The sequence below is a fragment of the Dermacentor andersoni genome, chromosome 3, assembly GCF_023375885.2.
Source record: "Dermacentor andersoni chromosome 3, qqDerAnde1_hic_scaffold, whole genome shotgun sequence".
Classification (NCBI taxonomy): domain Eukaryota; kingdom Metazoa; phylum Arthropoda; class Arachnida; order Ixodida; family Ixodidae; genus Dermacentor; species Dermacentor andersoni.
In genome coordinates this window covers 116,989,732-117,012,259 of record NC_092816.1, presented here as the reverse complement: position 1 = coordinate 117,012,259, position 22,528 = coordinate 116,989,732, and the positions used below count along the sequence as shown (strand labels likewise).

General features: G+C 46.5%; 7 non-coding genes across 7 annotated transcripts; 4 read left to right on the top strand and 3 right to left on the bottom strand.

Annotated features, from left to right (window-relative positions):
• The first annotated feature begins 4,164 nt into the window (after positions 1 to 4,164).
• On the top strand, positions 4,165 to 4,236 carry TRNAE-UUC (transfer RNA glutamic acid (anticodon UUC)). Its single transcript has one exon. It is a non-coding gene; the product is annotated as a tRNA-Glu (tRNA).
• Positions 4,237 to 4,244: 8 nt separating this feature from the next.
• Positions 4,245 to 4,316, top strand: TRNAQ-UUG (transfer RNA glutamine (anticodon UUG)). The gene has a single exon. It is a non-coding gene; the product is annotated as a tRNA-Gln (tRNA).
• Positions 4,317 to 5,333: 1,017 nt separating this feature from the next.
• On the bottom strand, positions 5,334 to 5,405 carry TRNAQ-UUG (transfer RNA glutamine (anticodon UUG)). The gene has a single exon. It is a non-coding gene; the product is annotated as a tRNA-Gln (tRNA).
• A 3,162-nt stretch (positions 5,406 to 8,567) lies between these two features.
• On the bottom strand, positions 8,568 to 8,639 carry TRNAQ-UUG (transfer RNA glutamine (anticodon UUG)). The gene has a single exon. It is a non-coding gene; the product is annotated as a tRNA-Gln (tRNA).
• Positions 8,640 to 8,647: 8 nt separating this feature from the next.
• On the bottom strand, positions 8,648 to 8,719 carry TRNAE-UUC (transfer RNA glutamic acid (anticodon UUC)). Its single transcript has one exon. It is a non-coding gene; the product is annotated as a tRNA-Glu (tRNA).
• Positions 8,720 to 22,376: 13,657 nt separating this feature from the next.
• On the top strand, positions 22,377 to 22,448 carry TRNAE-UUC (transfer RNA glutamic acid (anticodon UUC)). The gene has a single exon. It is a non-coding gene; the product is annotated as a tRNA-Glu (tRNA).
• Positions 22,449 to 22,456: 8 nt separating this feature from the next.
• On the top strand, positions 22,457 to 22,528 carry TRNAQ-UUG (transfer RNA glutamine (anticodon UUG)). Its single transcript has one exon. It is a non-coding gene; the product is annotated as a tRNA-Gln (tRNA).

The window sequence follows — 22,528 nt, the reverse complement described above, 5'->3', positions numbered from 1 at the left end:
GAGGTAACGGGTGACAGTCATAGTGCTTATGGGTTTAAGAGGAAGCTTTAGCTCGGGTGCTCCTATTTAAACACATGTAAAAGGAGAATTCCTTTTTCTTGGCAACCAGGGCGCCAAAATTGACGAGGTTTGTGGCATTTAAAAGAGAAACTTAAAATCTAGTGACTGTTGGTTTCTGATTTTTGATTTAGATTGTGATTTTTTTAATAAGATATTGGCAAAAATCAAAAATTTTCAAAACTGAAATTTACAACTCTCTAACTCAGCAAGCAAAAATAATATCACAATACTGTGAATTGTATCTGATGTTTCACCTAAAGGGGACAACATTTATATGTTTGACATGAATCTAAAAAAATTCAGTAATATGGAAATACAGCTTTTGCTGAACCCTTGTACACAACGCAACACATTCACGTAAGATATATATTGACGTACCGAATTTGTCCGCTTTAAATGACCTAATGGATGCCGTTTACAGAACCGCGGTATCTGTTTTTCATGCAAAACTATTAATTTATAAACTTAGTGCATCTATTTTTTCTCGAACTGTCGAATTTTCGAAAATCTTTTTCACAAGATGCAGGCCATAAATCGAAATTCCGCTTCCAACAGTCACTAAAATTTAACTTTTTCCCTCAAATGCAAAAATTTCATTGAAATCGGTACAGTAGTTGTCTCAAAAAAGTGTTTTTGTATTTTACATGTATATATTGTTTAATAGGCAGCTTCCATCTGATCTGGATGCGCTACAGCTTAGGAATGACACCCAAAAAGATAAGGTCGAAGACACAAGAACAGACTTTGCACCAGGGGGTCAAGCCCTGGATCAAGAACTTCAACAACACAGCGTGGCTACTCACTGTAATAGTTGACGAGTGCGGCAGTGGTATAGAGCAGGGGTTCCGAAATTGTGGCCCCGAAATAAGCGCTCCACCCTACGAGGAAGTCACCCCTTCTCATTAGAAATAAATGTTTTTCACTCTCTTCCTAAATTAGGTTCCCCAGACTACACCCTTTTACATGACGGCATTTCAGGGTGCCGCGAGCGGCCAAAATGAATTCGACCCTATTCGCTTCTTCGGTGGATTTTTTACGTTAGAGTTTAAATTTAAGTGTCAAAGCCATAAGCGTATCGGCGGGAAAAAAACAAACAGGGAGGGGTCGGGGTGGAGCAGTTCCTGGGCATTGTGGGAAGGCAAGTACTGTTTGGGAACGCCATATAAAACATCGCACGCATAACACAGATATTATGGGTTTGGCTCTCACTGGCGTGAAGTTGATTTTAAAGCGGAGCATTCTTTGCCTCTTTCACCAACTTTTCGGTCGCTGGGATGGTCTTGCTGCGCGTGCCGCTGGGTTTCTTGCAACACCACCAGATGGCGGTAGCTTCCACACGTGCCGGTTAGCGCCGCCGCGGGCCGGTATGCGTGGTTTGTGCGTGCGTTACGAGCTGGGATTACTTTGCTATGCGGCAAAATATGCAAGCGCTGGGCTGTGGAGGTCGCGTGCAAGCTGTGATAATGTCAACATTACAATCGTCAATAGCCTGAAGATAGCGGTTGGAGCTGGCGTCTCAAAAGTGCGCTGGCCACGTATGCACGCGCCAGAAAAAAAAGGGTCACGTAAGCACGCGCCAGAAAAAAATGGCTTTAGAGCGTACCCTCCCAGCGTTGAGGACACCCAGGTCAGAAAGAAGCATCGCGCGGAGCAGGAGCGTCTTTGCTACGCAGAGAAACGTGCTGCAGCCCGCGAATGTATGTGTACAGTGTGCAGTAACAATTTTGTTATGTGTACATACAGATCCATAATAAATAATTGAATTACGTACAGCCCACAATTGAATTAAAGTTTAACACTTGTGCGACGATGCGATGTGCCTTGTGAAGCGATGATAATGCTCAACTCTCTGAGACTATGAACAACGTTGAACAAGAACGCATCAAGCAAACACGTCTCCCCGTGTCTTCCGTGGACTGCGCAGACAAACTGCAGTGGTGCACGAAACGGAACGTTTAACATCTACTAACCGCTCTCGTATTGAACTAAACGCCGGAGAAATTAGACGTTCGCCGCCAACATGACCGCTAATTATTGTCAGTCAAAGCAAACAGCATACAAATCTTCGCTTATATCGTTTCCCACAGTGCGTGGGATCCTCATGTTTATTTCGTCGACTTTCTTCCTCGTTCATCTTATCATTTGTGCATTTCAATATCTAATCGATTACATTTAACAAGCATTGCCCCACGAGAGCCTCTGAGGAATTACTCACAAGTAATCAATTATCTTTACTTTACTTTCCTCCGAACATTGTTAACATTGCATATACACAGTAAACAGAACAGGCTGGTATGGTACTTTCATTTCGTCCTCTGCAGCCCTTCTCACAATGCTTACGTATGCATGCTATAAACTGCTTTTCAAAAAGTTTAGTCGATCATCTTCCCCCGTTTTTATCGTCACGACGTCATCACAGAGTCTGAAAACCCGCTCGATGTATGCGCTGGTGTGCGTGGTGTTCGCACGCATGCGCATCCTGCGTACAAGATTGAGGTTACTCGGCATCATGTTTCTATATATGAAGCACAGCGCACCATTGTTGCCGATGCATATAGAGACGCTCCCGGTAGTGCGAATGAAAAGTCGCTAATCTAGACGTACCAGCACCGGTTCAATTCATCGGTCAACATCATGGTGGAGCGTTAAGATCAGAAAATAAACACTGAGCTCCTAAGTTTGCCTGCCTGAGCAACACAGAGGTGACTGTGTGGCACGATCTCGGGAGTTCTGCTGCAGTTCCCGTCGAATTCAGGTTCTGAAACCTACGTTACGTGTCGCAACTTGCCTCGCCAACGTGTAATTGGTTGCTGATAAAAGGGATTGAATTACAGTGCGCGTTACCGAAAGAACAAAGTAATCATTAAATAAAATAATTACCCAGTATTGTCATCATCATCATCATCATCAGCCTGGTTACGCCCACTGCAGGGCAAAGGCCTCTCCCACACTTCTCCAACAACCCCGGTCATGTACTAATTGTGGCCATGTCGTCCCTGCAAACTTAACCTCATCCGCCCACCTAACTTTCTGCCGCCCCCTGCTACGCTTCTTTTCCCTTGGAATCCAGTCCGTAACCCTTAATGACCATCGGTTATCTTCCTTCCTCATTACATGTCCTGCCCATGCCCATTTAATTTTCTTTATTTCAACTAAGATGTCATTAACTCGCGTTTGTTCCCTCACCCAATCTGCTCTTTTCTTATCCCTTAACGTTACACCCATCATTCTTCTTTCCATAGATCGTTGCGTCGTCCTCAATTTGAGTAGAACCCTTTTCGTAAGCCTCCAGATTTCTGCCCCGTAGGTGAGAACTGGTAAGACACAGCTATTATACACTTTTCCCTTGAGGGATAATGGCAACCTGCTGTTCATGATCTGAGAGTGCCTGCCAAACGCACCCCATCCCATTCTTATTCTTCTGATTATTTCCGTCTCATGATATAAGGGTGCGTTCTGTTACTTGTACAGCTTAGCTTTGCTTCAGAAAGGCAACGATAGCGGATATCTAGATGACAAAATATTTAGTATAAATCTACAAAACACTCCGAAATCATACAAATAACCTCGATTTTCAGTCTCTCTCTCATTGGAGCGCCACATAAGAGGAGTAGTTGTGGGATTTCACGTCCGTGAAATGGGGACAGACTGGGATATTTCAGGGACACTGTAGAGAAATGGGCTCTCCAGATTAATGCTGGTAACTTGGCACTCTTCAACCTGCGCTGAAAGAATTGTACACGGATCCACCTGCCTTCTGCCACCGATGCAATGCGGCTGCCGCGTATCGGAAATCGAACTCGCGACTTCGTGCCTGCAGCAGCCCAACGCCATAGGGCTATCGAGGTGGCCAGCGCCAGATTTCGCCAATGTATGCCCAGTGCATTAAACCCATTGTGTGGGTGTCGTCGCAAGAATAACGTCAACGAGCAACGCAGGCACAAAGGAAGCCACATTTGTCCCGTAATTGACCGAACCGCGTAAAGCGCACGCGAGACGAAAGCCTAACTCGGCAGGTTTTTTCATCGCTGCGCTATCTTCGTGCTGTCGTTTTTTTTTTATCTGCACACGTGCTAAGGCCCTCCGCAGCAGCGACAAACGCGTTCCGGCGTGGTCTAGTGGCTAGGATATCTGGCTTTCACCCAGAAGGCCCGGGTTCGATTCCCGGCGTCGGAAGAGGTTTGGGTCTCATGGTGTAATGGTCAGCACTCTGGACTTTGAATCCAGCGATCCGAGTTCGAGTCTCGGTGAGACCTTTTTCTTTCTCGGCTTTGCTTTTAATTCCCGATTCATCTGGTAATGATCTGCGATTTGTCGAATAGCGGCTCCTGAATATTTCCGTTTATGGACATTGACTTTGAATAATTAGCTTTTCATTAACGTTCGTAGATTGGACGGATCAGAAGCACATCAAGTGCTTGTTAATATTTGTTTATGGGCTTTTGTATTAAGTAAAGTTATGCCTAACTCTCTGTGGCGGCAATGTAAACGCACAGCGAGTTCTTGCGAAGCCGCGGGACATCAAAGCACGATTTTCGAAGTGACAATGATATAGCGTATCTTTGTATCTTAGGCAAGCACGAAATTCACGTCTTGCAATGCGAGAATGAAGCGAAACAAAGTCGAGTCAACAGCGGTTTACATCGAAGAAAGAGAAGGTCTTTTGAGGCACCTTAGTGTACCACGCGGTCTGTTGTTCCATGTTTTACCATATATATTTGTTGTTCGCGAGAGAGAAGAGGCTCCCGCAGAAGACCTTGTCTGTCTTCGACACCGAACACTGTTGAGTCACCTTAAGTTCACCAACGCCATCTTACCCGGCGTTTCATACAGCCTTTTAACCTAAGCTTTGATTTATACACATTGTGCAGAGTGTTTATACCGCTTAATGCTCTCATCGCAAGACGTAAACTTTCTGCTTGCTTAAGATACCGAGACATGCTATATAATATAGTCACTTCGGAAATCGCGCTTTGACATTCCGCAGTCTTGCAAGTACTCGGAATTCGCTTACGCTGGTGCATTAGCATCAAACATTGCCGCCACAGAGAGGTAAGCATACTTCTACTTAATTGAAAAAGCCATAAAGAATCATTAACAAAGCGGTTGATGGTGTTTCTGATCCATCCAATCTAGGAACGGAAACTAAACGCTAATTATTCACAAGCAATGGCAATAAATGGAAATATTCAGGAGCCATTATTTGAGAGATCGCAATGAAGTGCCAGAAGAATCAGTAAATAAGAAGCGAACGTGATGGGAAAAGAAACGAAAGGTCTCACCGAGACTCGAACTCGGATCGCTGGATTCAAAGTCCAGAGTGCTGACCATCACACAATGAGACCCAAACCTCTTCCGACGCGGCAATCGAACCCTGGGCCTTCTGGGTGAAAGCCAGATAACCTAGCGACTGGACCACGCCGGCGCGCTTTTGTAGCAGCTGCGAGGGCCTAAGCGAGCCACGTACGGATATAAAAGAAAATGCCAGCATGAAGATAGCGCAGCGATGAAAAAAACCTGCTGAGTTACGCTTTCGCATGCGCGTCACGCGGCTCGGTCAATTACGGGGTGCATGTGGCTTCCTTCGTGCCTGCGTTGTTTGTTGTCATTCTTGCGACGACGAACACACATTGGGTGTTATGCACTCGGAATACTTTTATACACTCGATAGCCCAAAGACGTTGGGCTGTTGCAGGCGCGTAGCCGCGACTTCGATTCCCTCCTGCGGCGTACGCATTGCATGGGTGGCGGAATGCACAGGGATCCCCGTACAATTCTTTCAGCGCATGTTGAAGAATCCCAAGTTACCGGCATTAATTCGGAGAGCTCAATTCGCTACAGAGTACCTTACATATTCCACTATGTCCCCATTTCACGGATGTTAAACCCCACAGCTACTCCCTTTATGTGGCGCTCCAATGAGAGAGACCGAAAATCGAGGATATTTGTACGATTTCGGAGTGTTTTGTAGATTTACACGAAATAATTTCACATCTACATATCTGCCATCCTTGCCTTTTTTAGCAAAGCTTAGCTGAGAAAGTAATAGAACGCCCTTACAGTGACAATCTATATCTTGCATGGGCACATGATACCTCTTTTTTAGATTTCCGAGTGCTTAAAATTCTTGACCTGAATTTTCCGCTGGATCAAGATAATAAAACGTTCAATATCATACAGACATCCGGAATATCGCACTTTAGCGTACCGCAGTTTCACACACACAAAGAAAGTCTGGCGTCTGTTACAGCCATAGCATATTTCGTCCGCATAAGAATTGCCACAACTACGCCTTAGGCATACAGTTGCTGAAATAAATAGACCCGTCTCAGCGGCTATGGCGTTGCGCTGCTCAGCTCGAGGTCGGGGGTTCATTCCCGGCTACAACAGGGGCATTCTGACGGGTGCAGAAAGCGGAAGCGCTCGTGTACTGGTATTACGGTGCACGTTCGCGAACCCTACCTGGTCTAAATTATTTCCCAGTACGGCGTGCCTCATAATTAGATCGTATTTTTTGGCAAGTAAAACCCTGCAATTCAGAACTGTGCTTGAACAGCATGACTGCTAGAAGGCCATTGAGAGAAACAAATTCCACAGAGCAAGCACTGACTGCCAACTCAATTTTTACTTGGAGAATATCAGCCTTTATACGGGGAGATCACTTGTAAGTTTTCCGGAATTTTTAAAAGTCGTCTGTTGCACATATCATATTCCTAGTCTTTGAACAGAATTATTCAGAGTTGCGGACATTATTCGCACGAGAAATCAAAGCGTATGTTCGAATAATGAACAAAATAACGCTAAGCACCTTCTTGACCTTGTGCTTTATGGCACATATTGCGATTTAATAATTGTTGCCGGTGAACTTGCAAAGTATATCCACGTAGAATGAATTCCTAGAAAGACACTAGTTTCAAGATACGCGCCCTCCAACTCGCCCTAAAAATGCACTGTTGTTACATGTTAAACAAAATATCCTTTAATGAATTGAAGTACGAAAGCAACTGGAACGCCCCTGTATTTCGTTCCAAAATCCGGGAAATAATATCTCGCAAATGGCGTCAGCGTGGAAATTCATTTCACGTGCAGACCTCTTGAATCCTCACTGAATTCAGATTATAAATTGCAATGTGGGCCGTAAAGCAAATAATTAGGAAAGTAATTTGTATTTTTTTAATTAGTCTAAAATGTGTTTCGATTTGTCGTGCTAGTAAGTGGGGTGTCGTGCTAGTAAGTGGGGTGTCTGCCACAGAAGGTTTAAAAAAACTACGTAAAACTTACAAATTGTCATCCTGTATGTCTTTCCCAGAACCGCAAGGATGAACAAATACATATATATGACAAAGTGATCAGTCATGCAATACGGCTACTTTTTTTCCTGATAAAGCAATAGCTATCTCTTGCTTTGTCACAGCTATCTCCAACCATTCTAACGCAGAATGTCTCTATTATTTCTCTTTCCCTCTTAGTTTCTTTCCCTTTCTCTAGGAACTTCGCCGTATGAAGCATGGGGTTATGAGTGAAATTTTTGCAGTGGCCCACCAAATGGCTTCCATACCTATTATTGACACTGTTGCAGTGCTGACATGATCGGTCATTAAAACACCGTCCCGTTTGTGCTGCATTTGCTTTACAATAACATTGCGGTATCAGACAAATCATGTTGCGCGTGCAGTCAGTGAACCTAGTTGCGTAATTAGTGGTGCACTGGAGCCTATTATGCTTTTTCATACGATTGCACAGAGTATATAGCTTAAAAGGGGCACTGAAAACTAAATTCTTATCATGTCGGTTGGATACTTTCTTTCATTTGTTGCATAACTTGTCCCACTACCTGAACTGGTATCTCGTCTTATTCATTTTTTTCTTGCGTGCTGGTTCGAAGCTTCCTCATTTTCCTTGCGTCACAATGGTTTCAAATACTTAAGAGCAGAGGGAACGGGGAAGGCCTGCTTCCGGGAACCGCGATGTCTGAGTCGACGAACTTTGTTAAATGTCGTGGTTGTATGACTTCTTCAGTGCTGCCTGCATACACGTGACCGGTATGCCCCTCGTAATCAGTTTAAATTATTCACTGCTATAGGGCAACATGGTTCATAAGTCATAAAATTCAGTTACAAGATCGCATGCAGTTCCTTGACCTAACTTTGGTTTTTCTTTGAGGGAGCCAGTATCCTGAGTGTGTGAGCCCTGATCTAAGAAAACTTGGATCAGGGCTCACACACTCAGGATACTGGCTCCCCCAAAGAAAAACCAAAGTTAGGTCAAGGAACTGCATGCGATCTCGTAACTGAATTTTATGACTTCAATAACAAGCCAGGGAGATCAATTACCAAATCGACTGATCGTGCTTTTGTTACGCCAAATCTACGAATGCCGACGAAAAGCAAATTATTCACAAGCAATGCCCATAAATGGAAATATTCAGGCGCCGTTATTCCAGAGATCGCTAATAAGTGCCAGAAGAACCGTCAATTAAAAAGCGAACCCGTTGGAAAAAATAGCTAAGGTCTCACCGAGACTCGAACTCGGATCGCTGGATTCAAAGTCCAGAGTGCTGACCATTACACCATGAGACCCAAACCTCTTCCGACGCCGGGAATCGAACCCGGGCCGTCTGGGTGAAAGCCAGATATCCTAGCCACTAGACCACGCCGGAACGCGTTCGTCGCAGCTGCGGAAGGCCTAGGCTGTACGCACGGATGGATATAAAAACGGAGACAGCGTAGCAATAAACACAACAGCTGCCGAGTCTACCGTCGGCCCAACGTTAAGTGCATGAGATACAGGCGGCTTCTGTCTTAAGGAAAGCAGCGCTGGCTAAGGGACTGAGAGACGCTACGGCAGTTTGTACCTCCGTCTGAAAATTTGCTAATGTCGTCTGATAAGGACGCCATGAAAATAAAGCGATTCCTCTCTCTCTCTCTCTCTCTCTCTCTCTCTCTCTCTCTATATATATATATATATATATATATATAGAGAGAGAGAGAGAGAGAGAGGAGAGAGAGGAATCGCTTTATTTTCATATATATATAAATATATATATATATATATATATATATATATATATATATTGTCACGTGGTCGTGACGTTGAATAACACAGTAGCAGTACTGTGAACGACAAAACTAACTTTTATTGGGCGAACCTGTGCCCACGAAACAGGCTACACTTATAGCACAACGATAGCGGCGAACACGCTCGGCGATCGTCGAAAATCTGCTCAGCGGGGCAAGCGCGTCGGCTTTTATACAGCAGTCGTCGAATGTTCCAGACTAATCGCTGGGACCCGCGCGTATTCCACAATGTTCTACGCCATTCGCGTCAGGCGATGAAATCAGATAACATAAGGTTCGGCGACAACAGACAGCCGGGTAGAATCATCGATAACTTTCCAGAAACGTCGGATACATGCAGGCGCGTCCGTCGCTGTGCGATTACAGTTGTTAAGCGGCGAAACGTGGTCGCCCGATAAAGATAAGTACACGTGTCATTACCCCCCTCTTAAAAAGCATCGCCCCGATGCTGCTAACAAACGAAAGTAACAAAGAAAAGCACTCGTAGCAAAGAAAACAACAAACTAAGGAAGTTCATCAGCGTCCGTAAAATGGTTTAAGGCGCACCACGTGGACCACTTCAGATCGTGCGCGGCGCCGCTGTGAGTGCGAAATGCCGTCTGGCACGACCTCATAGTCTAGTGCGCCAATACGTCGGATGACCTTGTAGGGTCCGAAATAGCGTCGCAGCAGCTTCTCACTGAGTCCTCGCCGGCGTATCGGGGTCCATACCCAAACACGGTCGCCGGGCTGGTACTCGACGAAGCGTCGTCGGAGGTTGTAGTGTCGGCTGTCGGTATGCTGCTGGGTCTTGATCCGTAGGCGGGCGAGCTGTCGGGCTTCTTCGGCGCGCTGGAGATAGGTAGCGACGTCGAGATTCTCCTCGTAAGTGACGTGCGGCAGCATGGCGTCGAGCGTCGTCGTCGGGTTCCTACCGTAAACCAACTTGAATGGCGTGATCTGTGTTGTTTCTTGCACCGCCGTGTTGTAGGCGAAGGTGACATACGGCAGGACCACGTCCCACGTCTTGTGCTCGACGTCGACGTACATCGCTAGCATGTCGGCGAGGGTCTTATTCAGCCGCTCCGTAAGACCATTCGTCTGCGGATGGTAGGCCGTTGTCCTCCTGTGCCTTGTCTGACTGTAGTTCAGAATGGCTTGAGTGAGCTCCGCTGTAAAGGCCGTTCCTCTGTCGGTGATGAGGACTTCTGGAGCACCATGTCGCAACAGGATGTTCTCGACGAAAAATTTAGCCACTTCGGCTGCGCTGCCTTTCGGTAGAGCTTTAGTTTCAGCGAAGCGGGTGAGATAGTCCGTCGCCACGACAATCCACCTATTTCCGGAAGCTGATGTCGGAAACGGTCCCAACAAGTCCATCCCGATCTGCTGAAAAGGTCGGTAAGGAGGCTGGATCGGCTGTAGTAATCCCGCTGGTCTTGTCGGTGGTGTCTTGCGTCGCTGACAGTCGCGGCATGTCTTGACGTAACGGGCGACATCGGTGGTTAGGCGCGGCCAGTAATACCTTTCTTGTATCCTCGATAGCGTCCGGGAGAAACCGAGGTGCCCAGCGGTCGGATCGTCATGTAGGGCGTGCAGTACTTCTGGACGTAGCGCCGACGGAACAACAAGAAGGTAGTTGGCGCGAACTGGTGAGAAGTTCTTCTTCACGAGTAGGTTGTTTTGAAGCGTGAACGAAGATAATCCACGCTTAAATGCCCTTGGGACAACGTCGCTGTGCCCTTCCACATACTCGATTAGGGCTTTTAGCTCCGAGTCTCCTCGTTGCTGTTCGGCGAAGTCTTCCGCGCTTATTATTCCAAGGAAGGCGTCGTCATCCTCGTCATCTTGCGGCGGCGGGTCAATGGGGGCGCGGGATAGGCAATCGGCATCTGAGTGTTTTCGTCCGGACGTGTAGGTTACAGTGATGTCGTATTCTTGTAGCCTGAGGCTCCACCGTGCCAGCCGTCCTGAGGGGTCTTTTAGGTTAGCTAGCCAACACAACGCGTGATGATCGCTGACCACCTTGAATGGCCTGCCATATAGGTAAGGGCGAAATTTCGCTGTGGCCCAAACGATGGCGAGGCATTCCTTTTCGGTTGTAGAATAATTGCCTTCTGCTTTTGACAATGATCGGCTAGCGTAAGCTATCACGTGTTCATGTCCATCTTTTCTCTGGACTAGGACGGCACCGAGGCCTAGGCTACTGGCGTCAGTGTGTATTTCGGTATCGGCGTGCTCTTCGAAGTGCGCAAGTACGGGCGGCGACTGCATGCGTCGTTTGAGTTCTTGAAATGCGTCGCCCTGTGGCGTTTCCCACTTGAACTCGACGTCACATTTAGTTAGCTGTGTCAGCGGCTCAGCGATGCGTGAAAAGTTCTTGACAAATCGCCTGTAGTAGGCACACATGCCAAGAAATCTACGCACTGCCTTCTTGTCGGTGGGCTGCGGGAACTTTGCAATGGCAGCTGTTTTCTGCGGGTCGGGGCGTACTCCGGATTTGCTGATGACGTGGCCTAGGAATAGAAGCTCATCGTAAGCGAAGCGGCACTTTTCTGGCTTCAGAGTGAGCCCTGATGACTTGATGGCCTCTAGTACTGTGGCAAGCCGCCTAAGGTGATCGTCAAAATTTTCGGCGAATACAACGACGTCATCCAAGTAAACGAGACAGGTCTGCCACTTCAATCCTGCTAAAACCGTGTCCATCACGCGCTGGAACGTTGCAGGCGCCGAGCACAGTCCAAATGGCATAACCTTGAACTCGTAGAGGCCGTCTGGGGTGATGAAGGCGGTCTTTTCACGATCTCTTTCGTCGACTTCTATTTGCCAATAGCCAGACTTGAGGTCCATCGAGGAGAAGTATTTAGCGTTGCAGAGCCGATCCAATGCGTCGTCTATCCGTGGGAGAGGGTATAGGTCCTTCTTCGTGATCTTGTTCAGACGACGATAATCGACGCAGAAACGAAGGGTTCCGTCCTTTTTCTTCACCAGCACAACAGGAGATGCCCACGGGCTTTTCGACGGCTGGATGATGTCGTCGCGCAGCATTTCGTCGACTTGTTCTCTTATAGCTTCACGTTCTCGCGGCGAAACTCGGTAAGGGCTCTGGCGAAGTGGTCGAGCGTACTCCTCGGTGATTATGCGATGCTTGGCGACTGGTGTTTGTCGAATCCTCGATGACGTCGAAAAGCAGCCTTTGTATCGCCGGAGCAGACTTCTGAGCTGCTGTTGCTTAATCACGGGGAGACTTGGATTAATGTCGTAGTCTGGTTCGGCAACCATGGTCGTCGGGGTAGATGCGGCGGAATCCGAGAGGACAAACGCATTGCTGTTTTCCAGAATTTCCTCGATGTATGCGATCGTCGTGCCCTTGTTGCTGTGCTTGTACTCCTGGCTGAAGTTTGTCAGCAACACTTTCGTGTTTCCTCCGTGCAGTCGAGCGATCCCTCTTGCGACGCAAATTTCACGGTCTAGCAGTAGACGTTGGTCGCCTTCGATGACACCTTCTAAGTCAGCGGGTGTTACGGTGCCGACCGAAATAACAATGCTGGAGCGAGGTGGGATGCTCACCTGATCTTCGAGCACACTCAAGGCGTGGTGACTACGAGGGTTCTCCGACGGTATCGCATGGTCTTCCGACAGAGTTATTGACTTCGACTTCAGGTCGATGACTGCGCCGTGTTGGTTGAGGAAGTCCATGCCGAGAATGACGTCTCGTGAACACTGTTGGAGGATAACGAAGGTGACAGGGTAAGTCCGGTCGTGAATGGTAATTCTTGCCGTGCACATTCCAGTCGGCGTTATGAGGTGTCCTCCGGCGGTACGAATTTGAGGGCCTTCCCACGTAGTCTTAACTTTGTTCAACTGGGCGGCGATGTGTCCACTCATGACGGAGTAATCAGCCCCTGTGTCGACTAAGGCGGTGACTGCGTGGCCGTCGAGAAGCACGTCGAGGTCGGTGGCTCTTTGTCTTGCATTACAGTTCGGTCTTGGCGTCGGATCACGACTGCGTCGCGTTGACTTGTGGCTGGTATGTGACGTCGTCAGGTCGTCTTTCGTCGTCGCATTCTTTCCTTCCAGACTTCGTCGGGACGGCGGCGTGTCGTTATGTCGTCGAGGTAGTTTCTTCGGCGTCTTCGTCGGCGGCGGAGGATCTTCGACAGTTCGACGGACAGCAACCGCACCTCCATCGGTTGCTGCTTTTAGTTTTCCGGATATGGGCTCGTTGACCGGCCCCGAGCTGGGCCAGTGTATGGTCGGCGCTGCGGCGACAGGTAGCGGCCTGGTGATGGTGAACGCGACGGTCGTCGAGAACTCCACTGAGTAGCCGCGAGGTAGTCAGCGATATCGCGAGGGCGTTCACCTTCCTGCGGGCGCGGAGCGTTGACGGCGAAACCTCGCAGTCCCATTTCCCGGTATGGACATCGTCGGTAGACGTGACCCGCTTCCCCGCAGTGGTAGCAGAGCGGGCGGTGGTCAGGAGCGCGCCAAACGTCGGTCTTCCTCGGGTAGCTCCGCTGGGCGACGGGTGGGCGTGCTGTCGGCGGCGGCGGCGCTGGTCGACGGAATTGCGGCGTTACAGGGCCCTGGCGCGGTCGCTGAGGAGGGCCTTGACGGCGTACGACGGCGGCGTAGGTCATCGCTTCGGGTTGGGGTAGCGGTAATTGAGGTTGCACCTCCGGAACTCCAAGCGACCGCTGAACCTCATCTTTGACGATGTCAGCGATCGAGGCCACTTGAGGCTGCGACGACGGGAAGGTCTTCTGAAGCTCCTCTCGTACGACTGCCCTGATAGCCTCGCGCAGGTCTTCGGAGGCCAGTGATTGAACTCCGGCATAGTTTGTAGCGTTGGTGCGGCGGTCGAATTGCCGGTTTCGCATCTCGAGTGTCTTCTCGATGCTAGTGGCCTCGCGAAGAAACTCGTCGACAGTCTTCGGTGGGTTTCGTACCATACCGGCGAAAAGTTCCTCCTTAACACCACGCATTAGTAGCCGGACTTTCTTTTCCTCGGACATTTCCGGGTCGGCGTGGCGGAATAGGCGGCTCATTTCTTCTGTAAAAATCGCGGTGGTCTCGTTGGGCAGCTGCACTCGGGTTTCCAGTAGTGCTTGGGCTCGTTCTCGGCGTACGACGCTTGTGAATGTCTGCAGGAAACCACTTCGAAAAAGGTCCCAGGTCGTTAACGTGGCTTCTCTGTTCTCGAACCACGACCTGGCAGCGTCTTCCAATGCGAAGAAGACATGTCGCAGTTTGTCGTCGCTGTTCCAGCTGTTAAATGCAGCGACCCTCTCGTACGTCTCGAGCCAGGTTTCCGGGTCCTCGAATGTTGAACCGCGGAACGTGGGGGGCTCCCTGGGCTGCTGCAGCACGACGGGGGATGCTGGGGCTGCCATTGGGGAGGACTTGGTGGCAATCTTCCTGCACGTCTCAGGTAGGAGTCCGTGCTCTGGGGGCAGTCCTTGCAGCCGGCGGCTAGCTCGCTGGTCTTGGGCGACGTTGGTTTTGTCCTCGGGCTTCGGGCTTGGATCGCGGCTTTGCGGGGGCGTTCGGTACATGAACGCACAAGCACCTCCACCAGATGTCACGTGGTCGTGACGTTGAATAACACAGTAGCAGTACTGTGAACGACAAAACTAACTTTTATTGGGCGAACCTGTGCCCACGAAACAGGCTACACTTATAGCACAACGATAGCGGCGAACACGCTCGGCGATCGTCGAAAATCTGCTCAGCGGGGCAAGCGCGTCGGCTTTTATACAGCAGTCGTCGAATGTTCCAGACTAATCGCTGGGACCCGCGCGTATTCCACAATGTTCTACGCCATTCGCGTCAGGCGATGAAATCAGATAACATAAGGTTCGGCGACAACAGACAGCCGGGTAGAATCATCGATAACTTTCCAGAAACGTCGGATACATGCAGGCGCGTCCGTCGCTGTGCGATTACAGTTGTTAAGCGGCGAAACGTGGTCGCCCGATAAAGATAAGTACACGTGTCAATATATATATATATATATATATATATATATATATATATATATATATATATATATATATATATATATAGAGAGAGAGAGAGAGAGAGAGAGAGAGGGAGGGAGAGAAAATCTGGATCCGGGCAAATATATAGAGTGTAGTAGACGCGCGTATGAAGCGATTTATTGACGTTTCGGCCTGGGTCCGGCCTTCATCCTCCGAATACAATGCATGGCGTAGGTTCAGTTTTATACATGCTCATAGCAACCGCATGAGGATATGTAAACATAAAACCCGAAGAAAATGCGCAAACAGAATGCGTGTCAATCGTTCTGATCAACAGTTCATACATGTCTTAACAGATGACGTTTGCAAACACATCATTTCAGTATACGCACAACATATGAAATTTGAAAGAATTACCAGGTGACGGAGAAAAACGTCACCGAATAGGTGCTATGCCACCAATAAATAACAACGACTGAAAACAAAAGCGAAAAACCGTGACGTGCTAGTAAAAGGGCAAGACACTGCCGTACTGGTAAAAAAGAAGGGAAACGAGGGAAGATGTGACGGGCTATGTGACGAGGCAACTCAATTTTCCAACACTTGCATTCAAACCAGACGCGAGGGTATCAAACTTATATATAAGAAAGGATTCACAGGCTTCTCTGTCATAATTTGAACGAAATGCCAATTCAAGCAACAGGACTTTCATTTTATCAAATGAGATGTATGTGTTTTGAGATGGGTAGGTTGGGCAACGTATGAGCGTGGGATTTGTGATTATTAAAGTGCAATCTAAAAGGCCCTTCTGCTTGTCCAATATACTGTTTATTGCAGAGTATACATTTCAGCATATATGTTACGTTTTTGGTATCGCATTTGAAATCGCCTTTCATTTTTAAATGAAAGATTGAAGCCGCACTAGTTTTCTGCTGCGATGTACACATGTAGGGGATACTTTGCATCGCGGTTTTCGTCAAGGATGGCTTCCGATGATGTCAGGGCAGTTATTCTTAGATGATGACGATAGTATATCTCGAACATTTCTAGCTCTATGGTATACTACTTTAGGCGGTTCAGCGAAGATGTCTTTGACGCGCTCACTTTGCATTAGGATATTTTGGTCCTCCTTTAGTACATCTGAAACACGCGAGACTGACGCAGAATGGTTTAGGACAAGATTTGTCTGATTTGAGGGAGTCGATTACAGAAGCGTCCTACGGTCTTGTACGTATGCGCGTTTTATTGCGTCATCTATTAGTTATGGTGGATAATTTTGTTTGACTAAAGCATTCGTTAGGGCTGCGCAATCTTTTTGAAACCGGATTGTTCAGAGCAAATTCTTTCGAACTGTAAGGCATGACTACAAGGAATGTTAGTCTTACAATGTTTAACGCAGTTACTCTCGACGTGCAAGTATTGATATCGGTCAATAAAAAAGCTTTTGTACAGAGCAGTAGACAGTTTATCATTTAGCACAGAAACGCTGAAGGTAATAGTAGATGCAGAATACGATATGGACAGATGGGCATTGTTAAAGTCAGAAACGAAGGAAAGCAGCTCCTGTTCACCATGTGACCAAATCATAAAAACAACTTGCCGCAGGTAGGGAACGATTGCGAAATGCGAAAGTTGTGGGATCGCTCCCCGCCTACGGGAAGTTGTTTATTCATCCACTTTCATTTCCATTAATTTGTCGTTTCTTTATTTCATTTATTAGGCACAAGTAATCTCCCCATGTTGTCCTTGGTATCAGTGTTTGTTCGCTTCTTTTGATATGACTAATAGAAAATCGGGCCGCTCGGTTAACCACCTTTCTTCTCGTTTATTACACAACAAGGGTCCTGAATCCGGCAACATTGATGCCTTTTGGTAGCATGTGCAGGTCTATTGACCGGTTGCCTTCACCTAAAAAGATCACGTTATTGTGACGCCTGCGGCAGAAAGGATGTTCCACATCCACCGCCAAGGTCTGTGAGTGGTGGCGCTGGCTAACATTCTCAGGTTTCTACTAGCACACATAAATACCCAAGAAAGTGGATGGGGAAACGGCGTCGCGGTAGCTGAATTGGTCGAGCATCCCACGCGAAATGCGAAGGTTGTGGGATCGTTCCCCACTTGCGGCAAGTTGATTCTTCATCCACTTTCATTTCCATCAATTTATCGTTTCTTTATTTCATTTACTAAGCACAAGTAATTTCCCTTTTCTTGTCCTTGGTGTCAGTGTTTTTTGGCTTCTTATGATATATGAGTATCACAAGTAGTATAATAATGATTATTAGTATATTATAATTGGCTAGTAATATATCATTATAATCAAAATATTATTATGGATTAGTATAATTTTGGAATTCTTCCAGCTCTCTGGTACACATGAAGTCGAGGAGCATTGCTTATAAAGAGACGCAAGCTTTTCAAGCACGATATCTCCTCCATCTTTGTTTAAATGTACTGGCATTACATTTTGCCGTTTCGCCCCTAGTCTTGCAAGGCCCTTCTAACTTCATCGCTAGTTATAGAAGTAGCCTCTGTAACCTGTTCATTACTACTTCGAATGAAGGTAGCGTGGCTGCTCTGCGTACTGTACATGTCAGTACAGAACTCGTTTGCAGCTTTTGAGAAGGCTTAGCTCGGTTTCTCCTACCTAAATAGATGTAAATGGAGAACTAAAGTTTTCGGCAACCACTGCACCAAATTTGACTAAGCTTGTTGCATTTAAGAGAAGAACTTAACAACTACTGACTGTTGTTTTTGAATTTTTGATTTTGGTCACAAATTTTTATTAAATTTAGCAAAAATAAAAAAAATTACCGAAAAGGAAACGATCACGTTTATAGCTTTGTAACTCAGCAAGAAAAGATGATATCATAATTTTGAGAATTGCATCTGATAGTACATCTAAAGTGCACAAAATTAATTTGTTACACAAGAATCTAAAAAAATTCCGTAATATGGAAATACAGCTTTTGCGGAACTCTTGTGCACAATGTAACAAATTCACGTAAAATATAAATTGGCATATCAATTTGTCCGCTTTGAATGGTCTAATAGGTACCGTTTACAGAACTATATTATCTGTTCTTTATGCAGAGCTATTTATTTATATACTTCGTGCGTCTACTTTTGTCGAACTTGCGAATTCTTTAAAAATATTTGTGACAGAATTTAGGCATTAAATCAAAATTCCGCTTGCAGCGGTCACAAGAATTTAACTTTCTCTCTCAAATTCAACAATATTCATCAAAATTGGTCCAGGGGTTATCTCAGAAAAGCGTTTTTGCGTTTTACATGTGTTCGAATAGACCGCATTGGAGCTGGAATCGAGCTGAAACTTCCTCTTAACATATTGTCAAATTTGCTGGTGACATTACCCTGCTTATCTTTCAGTGCATACATGCTGCCTTGTCATACGCCAAGTTTTCTTCTAATTGATTTCATGCTACGGCCACCTTTTATTGCTTCCTTCAATCTTTCCCACGTTGTAATTGGGAATATTCCTTACTGTCTTCTTGTTGATAATTTCGCCGGTTCAGCGAATTCTGTATGATCTCTTGAGTTGAACACTTCAATGCCTTGTCGTTTCTTCATTAGGTACTTTGTATTTTGGGAAAATTTACTTATTGGCTGCTTGGTGAATTACCCCCCCCCCCCCCCCCACTTGAAACCTCCCTGTCTTTCCTCCCCTTTTCTGTCTCTCTTTCTGAAACCTGCCTAATCATGGTTTTATGGATTACCTCCATGTTATCTTGAAGTCCATGTTCTAAAGCTGCATATTTATTTGCGAGCACCAGCATGAATTCGTCTGTTTATGCCCTTACTGCGTCGAGGCTCCAATGTTTCTTCTTGACTAATTTTACTTTTTTTCTCTTCAAATTGAGCTAAATCCTAAGCCTCACTAAGCTATGGTCACTGCCCTTTATCGTACCTAACACTTATACATACTCCACTATGCTGGAATCGGCAGTGAGCATGAAATCTATTTAATTTCTTGTTTCTCCGTTAGGGCTTTTCGAGATCCAATTCTGGTTACTGCACTTCCTTAAGGTGGTATCCATTACTCGGTGCCTATTCCTTTCCGCGAATCCTACCAATATCTCTCCTCTAGTCTTCCTAGAATCGATGTCGTAGTTGCGAATTGCTTTTTATCCAGCCCGCCTTTACCACACTTTGGCATGGAAGTTGCCCATGACAACCGCATACTGAGTTTGTCCTTTTGTCATCGGTAATTCAACAGCTTGATACATCAGTTCTATTTCTTCATCATCATCACTGGAGGTTTTAGCGTAGGTTTGTAATACATTTATTCTATACCTGCTATTCAGGTTTATTACCACGACTGCTATCCTCTCATTTATGCTATAGAATTCATCAATGTAGCCTACTATGTCATTACGGATTAGAAATCCTACCCTGTATTCTCTTTTATCTGGATGACCCCTGTAGCAGATGACTTGGCCTTACGTCAGCACTGTATAAGCCTCACCAGTTCTTCTAACCTCACTAAAGCTAGTAGTGTCCCACGCAATGCCTAATAATTCTTCACAGAGGACTGCTAAGCTAGCTTCACTCGAGAGTGTTCGCATGTTAAACGCTGCCAGGTTCAGTTACCAGTGCTGGCCTATCCCGATTCAGAGATTCTTAGCACCCTCGGCCACGTCGCAGGACTGACCGCTGCCTTGGCCAGGTGCTCCGCATCCGTCCGGGACTGAGGGCCTTGGGTTAACCCTTTACTGCACAATTTTTCGTTTCCTCAAAATATTAATAATCGAGTTGTAGGGAAGGATAACAGTAGCTTTTCTCCCATGGAAACTAACTTTATCGAATTGCTGTGGTTTGAATTCGCAGAATAAGGATATGTTGCGTATTTGCAACAACGTGTAAATAAAGAAGAAGTTGAAGGTGAAAGATAGACTTAGTGCGATTCATACTCGGATGTTTATTTGCACGTGACCATCGTTGGTGCACCTACTATTTAGTGTGGAACAAAAAGAAGCAATTGTTGCTTGCGCACCACGGGTGGGTCGCACACTTCGTGCAGTACGTCATGCAGATTCCCGCGCAGCCAGGAGGCAATGCAGTCTTTTCGCGTTATTGTCAAAATTTAGGACATAGAAGCACAGACGTAAGGCTGTGCCCGTGACGGCGCGACACGGCAGCGTGCGAAAGCACCGCATCCTTTTGAAAAAAGAAATTCGACCAGAAAACATCTTTCACACATATTGAATCGAAACAGATTTACACTCGTGATTGTCGTCACTCCAGGAAAGGTCGCTGCGCTCACAATCAGGAGGAATTGCTCGGACATATAAGCGTTTGGGAGCCATTTCACTTTTCCGAAGAAAATAAACCATGCACACGTTGTTGCATTTGCGCAACATAGCAGCGTTCTGTCGCCAGGAACAAACTATTCCTAAATAACAATGTTTTTTTTTTCATCTACAGAGTCAGGAGAATGTGGAGCTTAGCGTAAGAAATTTTTTTCGCTTTGTTTTATGGAGAAATGACTTTAAAATTCGCAAAACTTATCCCTATCAATGCTCGCGAGCGCGCGCAGCCTCCACCAGATTTTTTTTGGTAGAAAATGCGAAGGATGAGCACAGATGGCAGAACAATGTGGTTCGTTTTTTAGACGAATGTTGCGGAAATGCAACAACGTGTACAGGTAGCTCTAAACCGACTTTGCTTCTGTGTTTAACGCCGTTCATCGGAATGTTGCGTAAATGCAACAAGCTGCAGTAAAGGGTTAAGTGATGGAGTCTGAGGGACGAGTGGCGGAATTCTGCTCCAGAGAAGTCAATTGCTATCCAAAGTGTGTAGATAAATAATTATTATATTCAATATAAACGTAGAAATAATCAAGTAAAGAGGAAGGAAAGAACGAAAAGACAAGTTGCCGCAGCTGGGGACTGAACCCATATTCCGCTATGCTGTGCTTTACCAAATACGTTACCCCGACGCCCTTTCTCCGGATCCTTCCTTGAGTATTTGTGTGCAATGTTAGCCTAGGAGTCTTCGCCAGCACCGCTCAGAGCCAAATTGGTGGACGTGGAATGCCCTTGAGGCCGCAGGGGGCATGTGTCATCTGCATGCCAAGATTATATTGGTCACTAGCAGTCGCCTTATTTTTAACATGTGAAATATTATGTTATTGTGTCTTCAGCATTGAATGAAGATCTTATATCGCCTCCAGAGCCATTTGCTTGTCGATTGTACTCCGCTGTCTTTGAGGTTTTTCCATCCACTCGTAGCTGAAAACAATGAACAGTACACGAAGGCGTAGAGAAGTTTCGTACGAAACTATAAAACACTCCTAAATCGTTCAAAATATCCTCGATTCTCACCGGCAATAAAACAAATTTGAGTACCAGATTGAAAAAAAAAAGGTTGTATTGTCTTTAAACACTTCGAAGCTTATGTTGGGCGCTGTAATGGAAGGGCTGTCCATTATATTTGACAACGTCTGATACCTTATCGTGCATCAAAACTTGGTGCACGAATCATTTTGCATCCCGAAATGAGCCCGCCGCGGCTACGCATCGAACACGCGTCTTTGTCTACAGCGGGTCAACGCCATAGCCACCGTGGGGGCTAATAGCAATTTCTCCCACTCCATTCTATGCGGCTCCTATCGGCCGACTCATCTCAATGATAACACGGATGTAGCGTCACTCTGATCTCTGACGAAGCGCGAATACCAATAAGATTGGCATACAATCGTTATACGACCACGGCCCTGATTTGCGAAGCAGTATTCTGATTATGTATATAAAAAACGTTAGTCTGCAGCGTCGCTACAGTTATCCCAATAGGCAACCAGCGCACAAATTCCCAGTACTAGCAGCAGTGTCGTAGCGCACAATGTGGTGGGCGTAGAAAAGCTTTTATTTGGACATGCTTCTATTTCGCGCCAGCAAATTCACAATTCAGCCTATACGCTCCTCGGAAAGCGCATTGCTACGGTCAGAACGTGACCGCACGCTTCAGAGGTTATCAAGCGATCAAGCGTTGATACGGACACGTGTCTGTCGTCGTTGGCGGTATCGCTTTATTTTCACGGCGTCCCTATCAGACAACATTACCAAATTTTTAGTCGGTGGTAGAAACTGCCGTAGCGTCTCTTGGCCAGCGCTGGTTTCCTTAGACAGAAGCCGCCTGTATCTCATGCAATTAACGCGGCGCCGACGGTAGACTCGGCAGCTGTTGTGTATATCGCTACGCTGTCTCAGTTTTTATATCCGTCCGTGCGTATAGCCTAGACACTCCGCAGCTGCGACTAACGCGTTCCGGCGTGGTCTAGTGGCTAGGATATCTGGCTTTCACCCAGAAGGCCCGGGTTCGATTCCCGGCGTCGGAAGAGATTTGGGTCTCATGGTGTAATGGTCAGCACTCTGGACTTTGAATCCAGCGATCCGAGTTCGAGTCTCGGTGAGACCT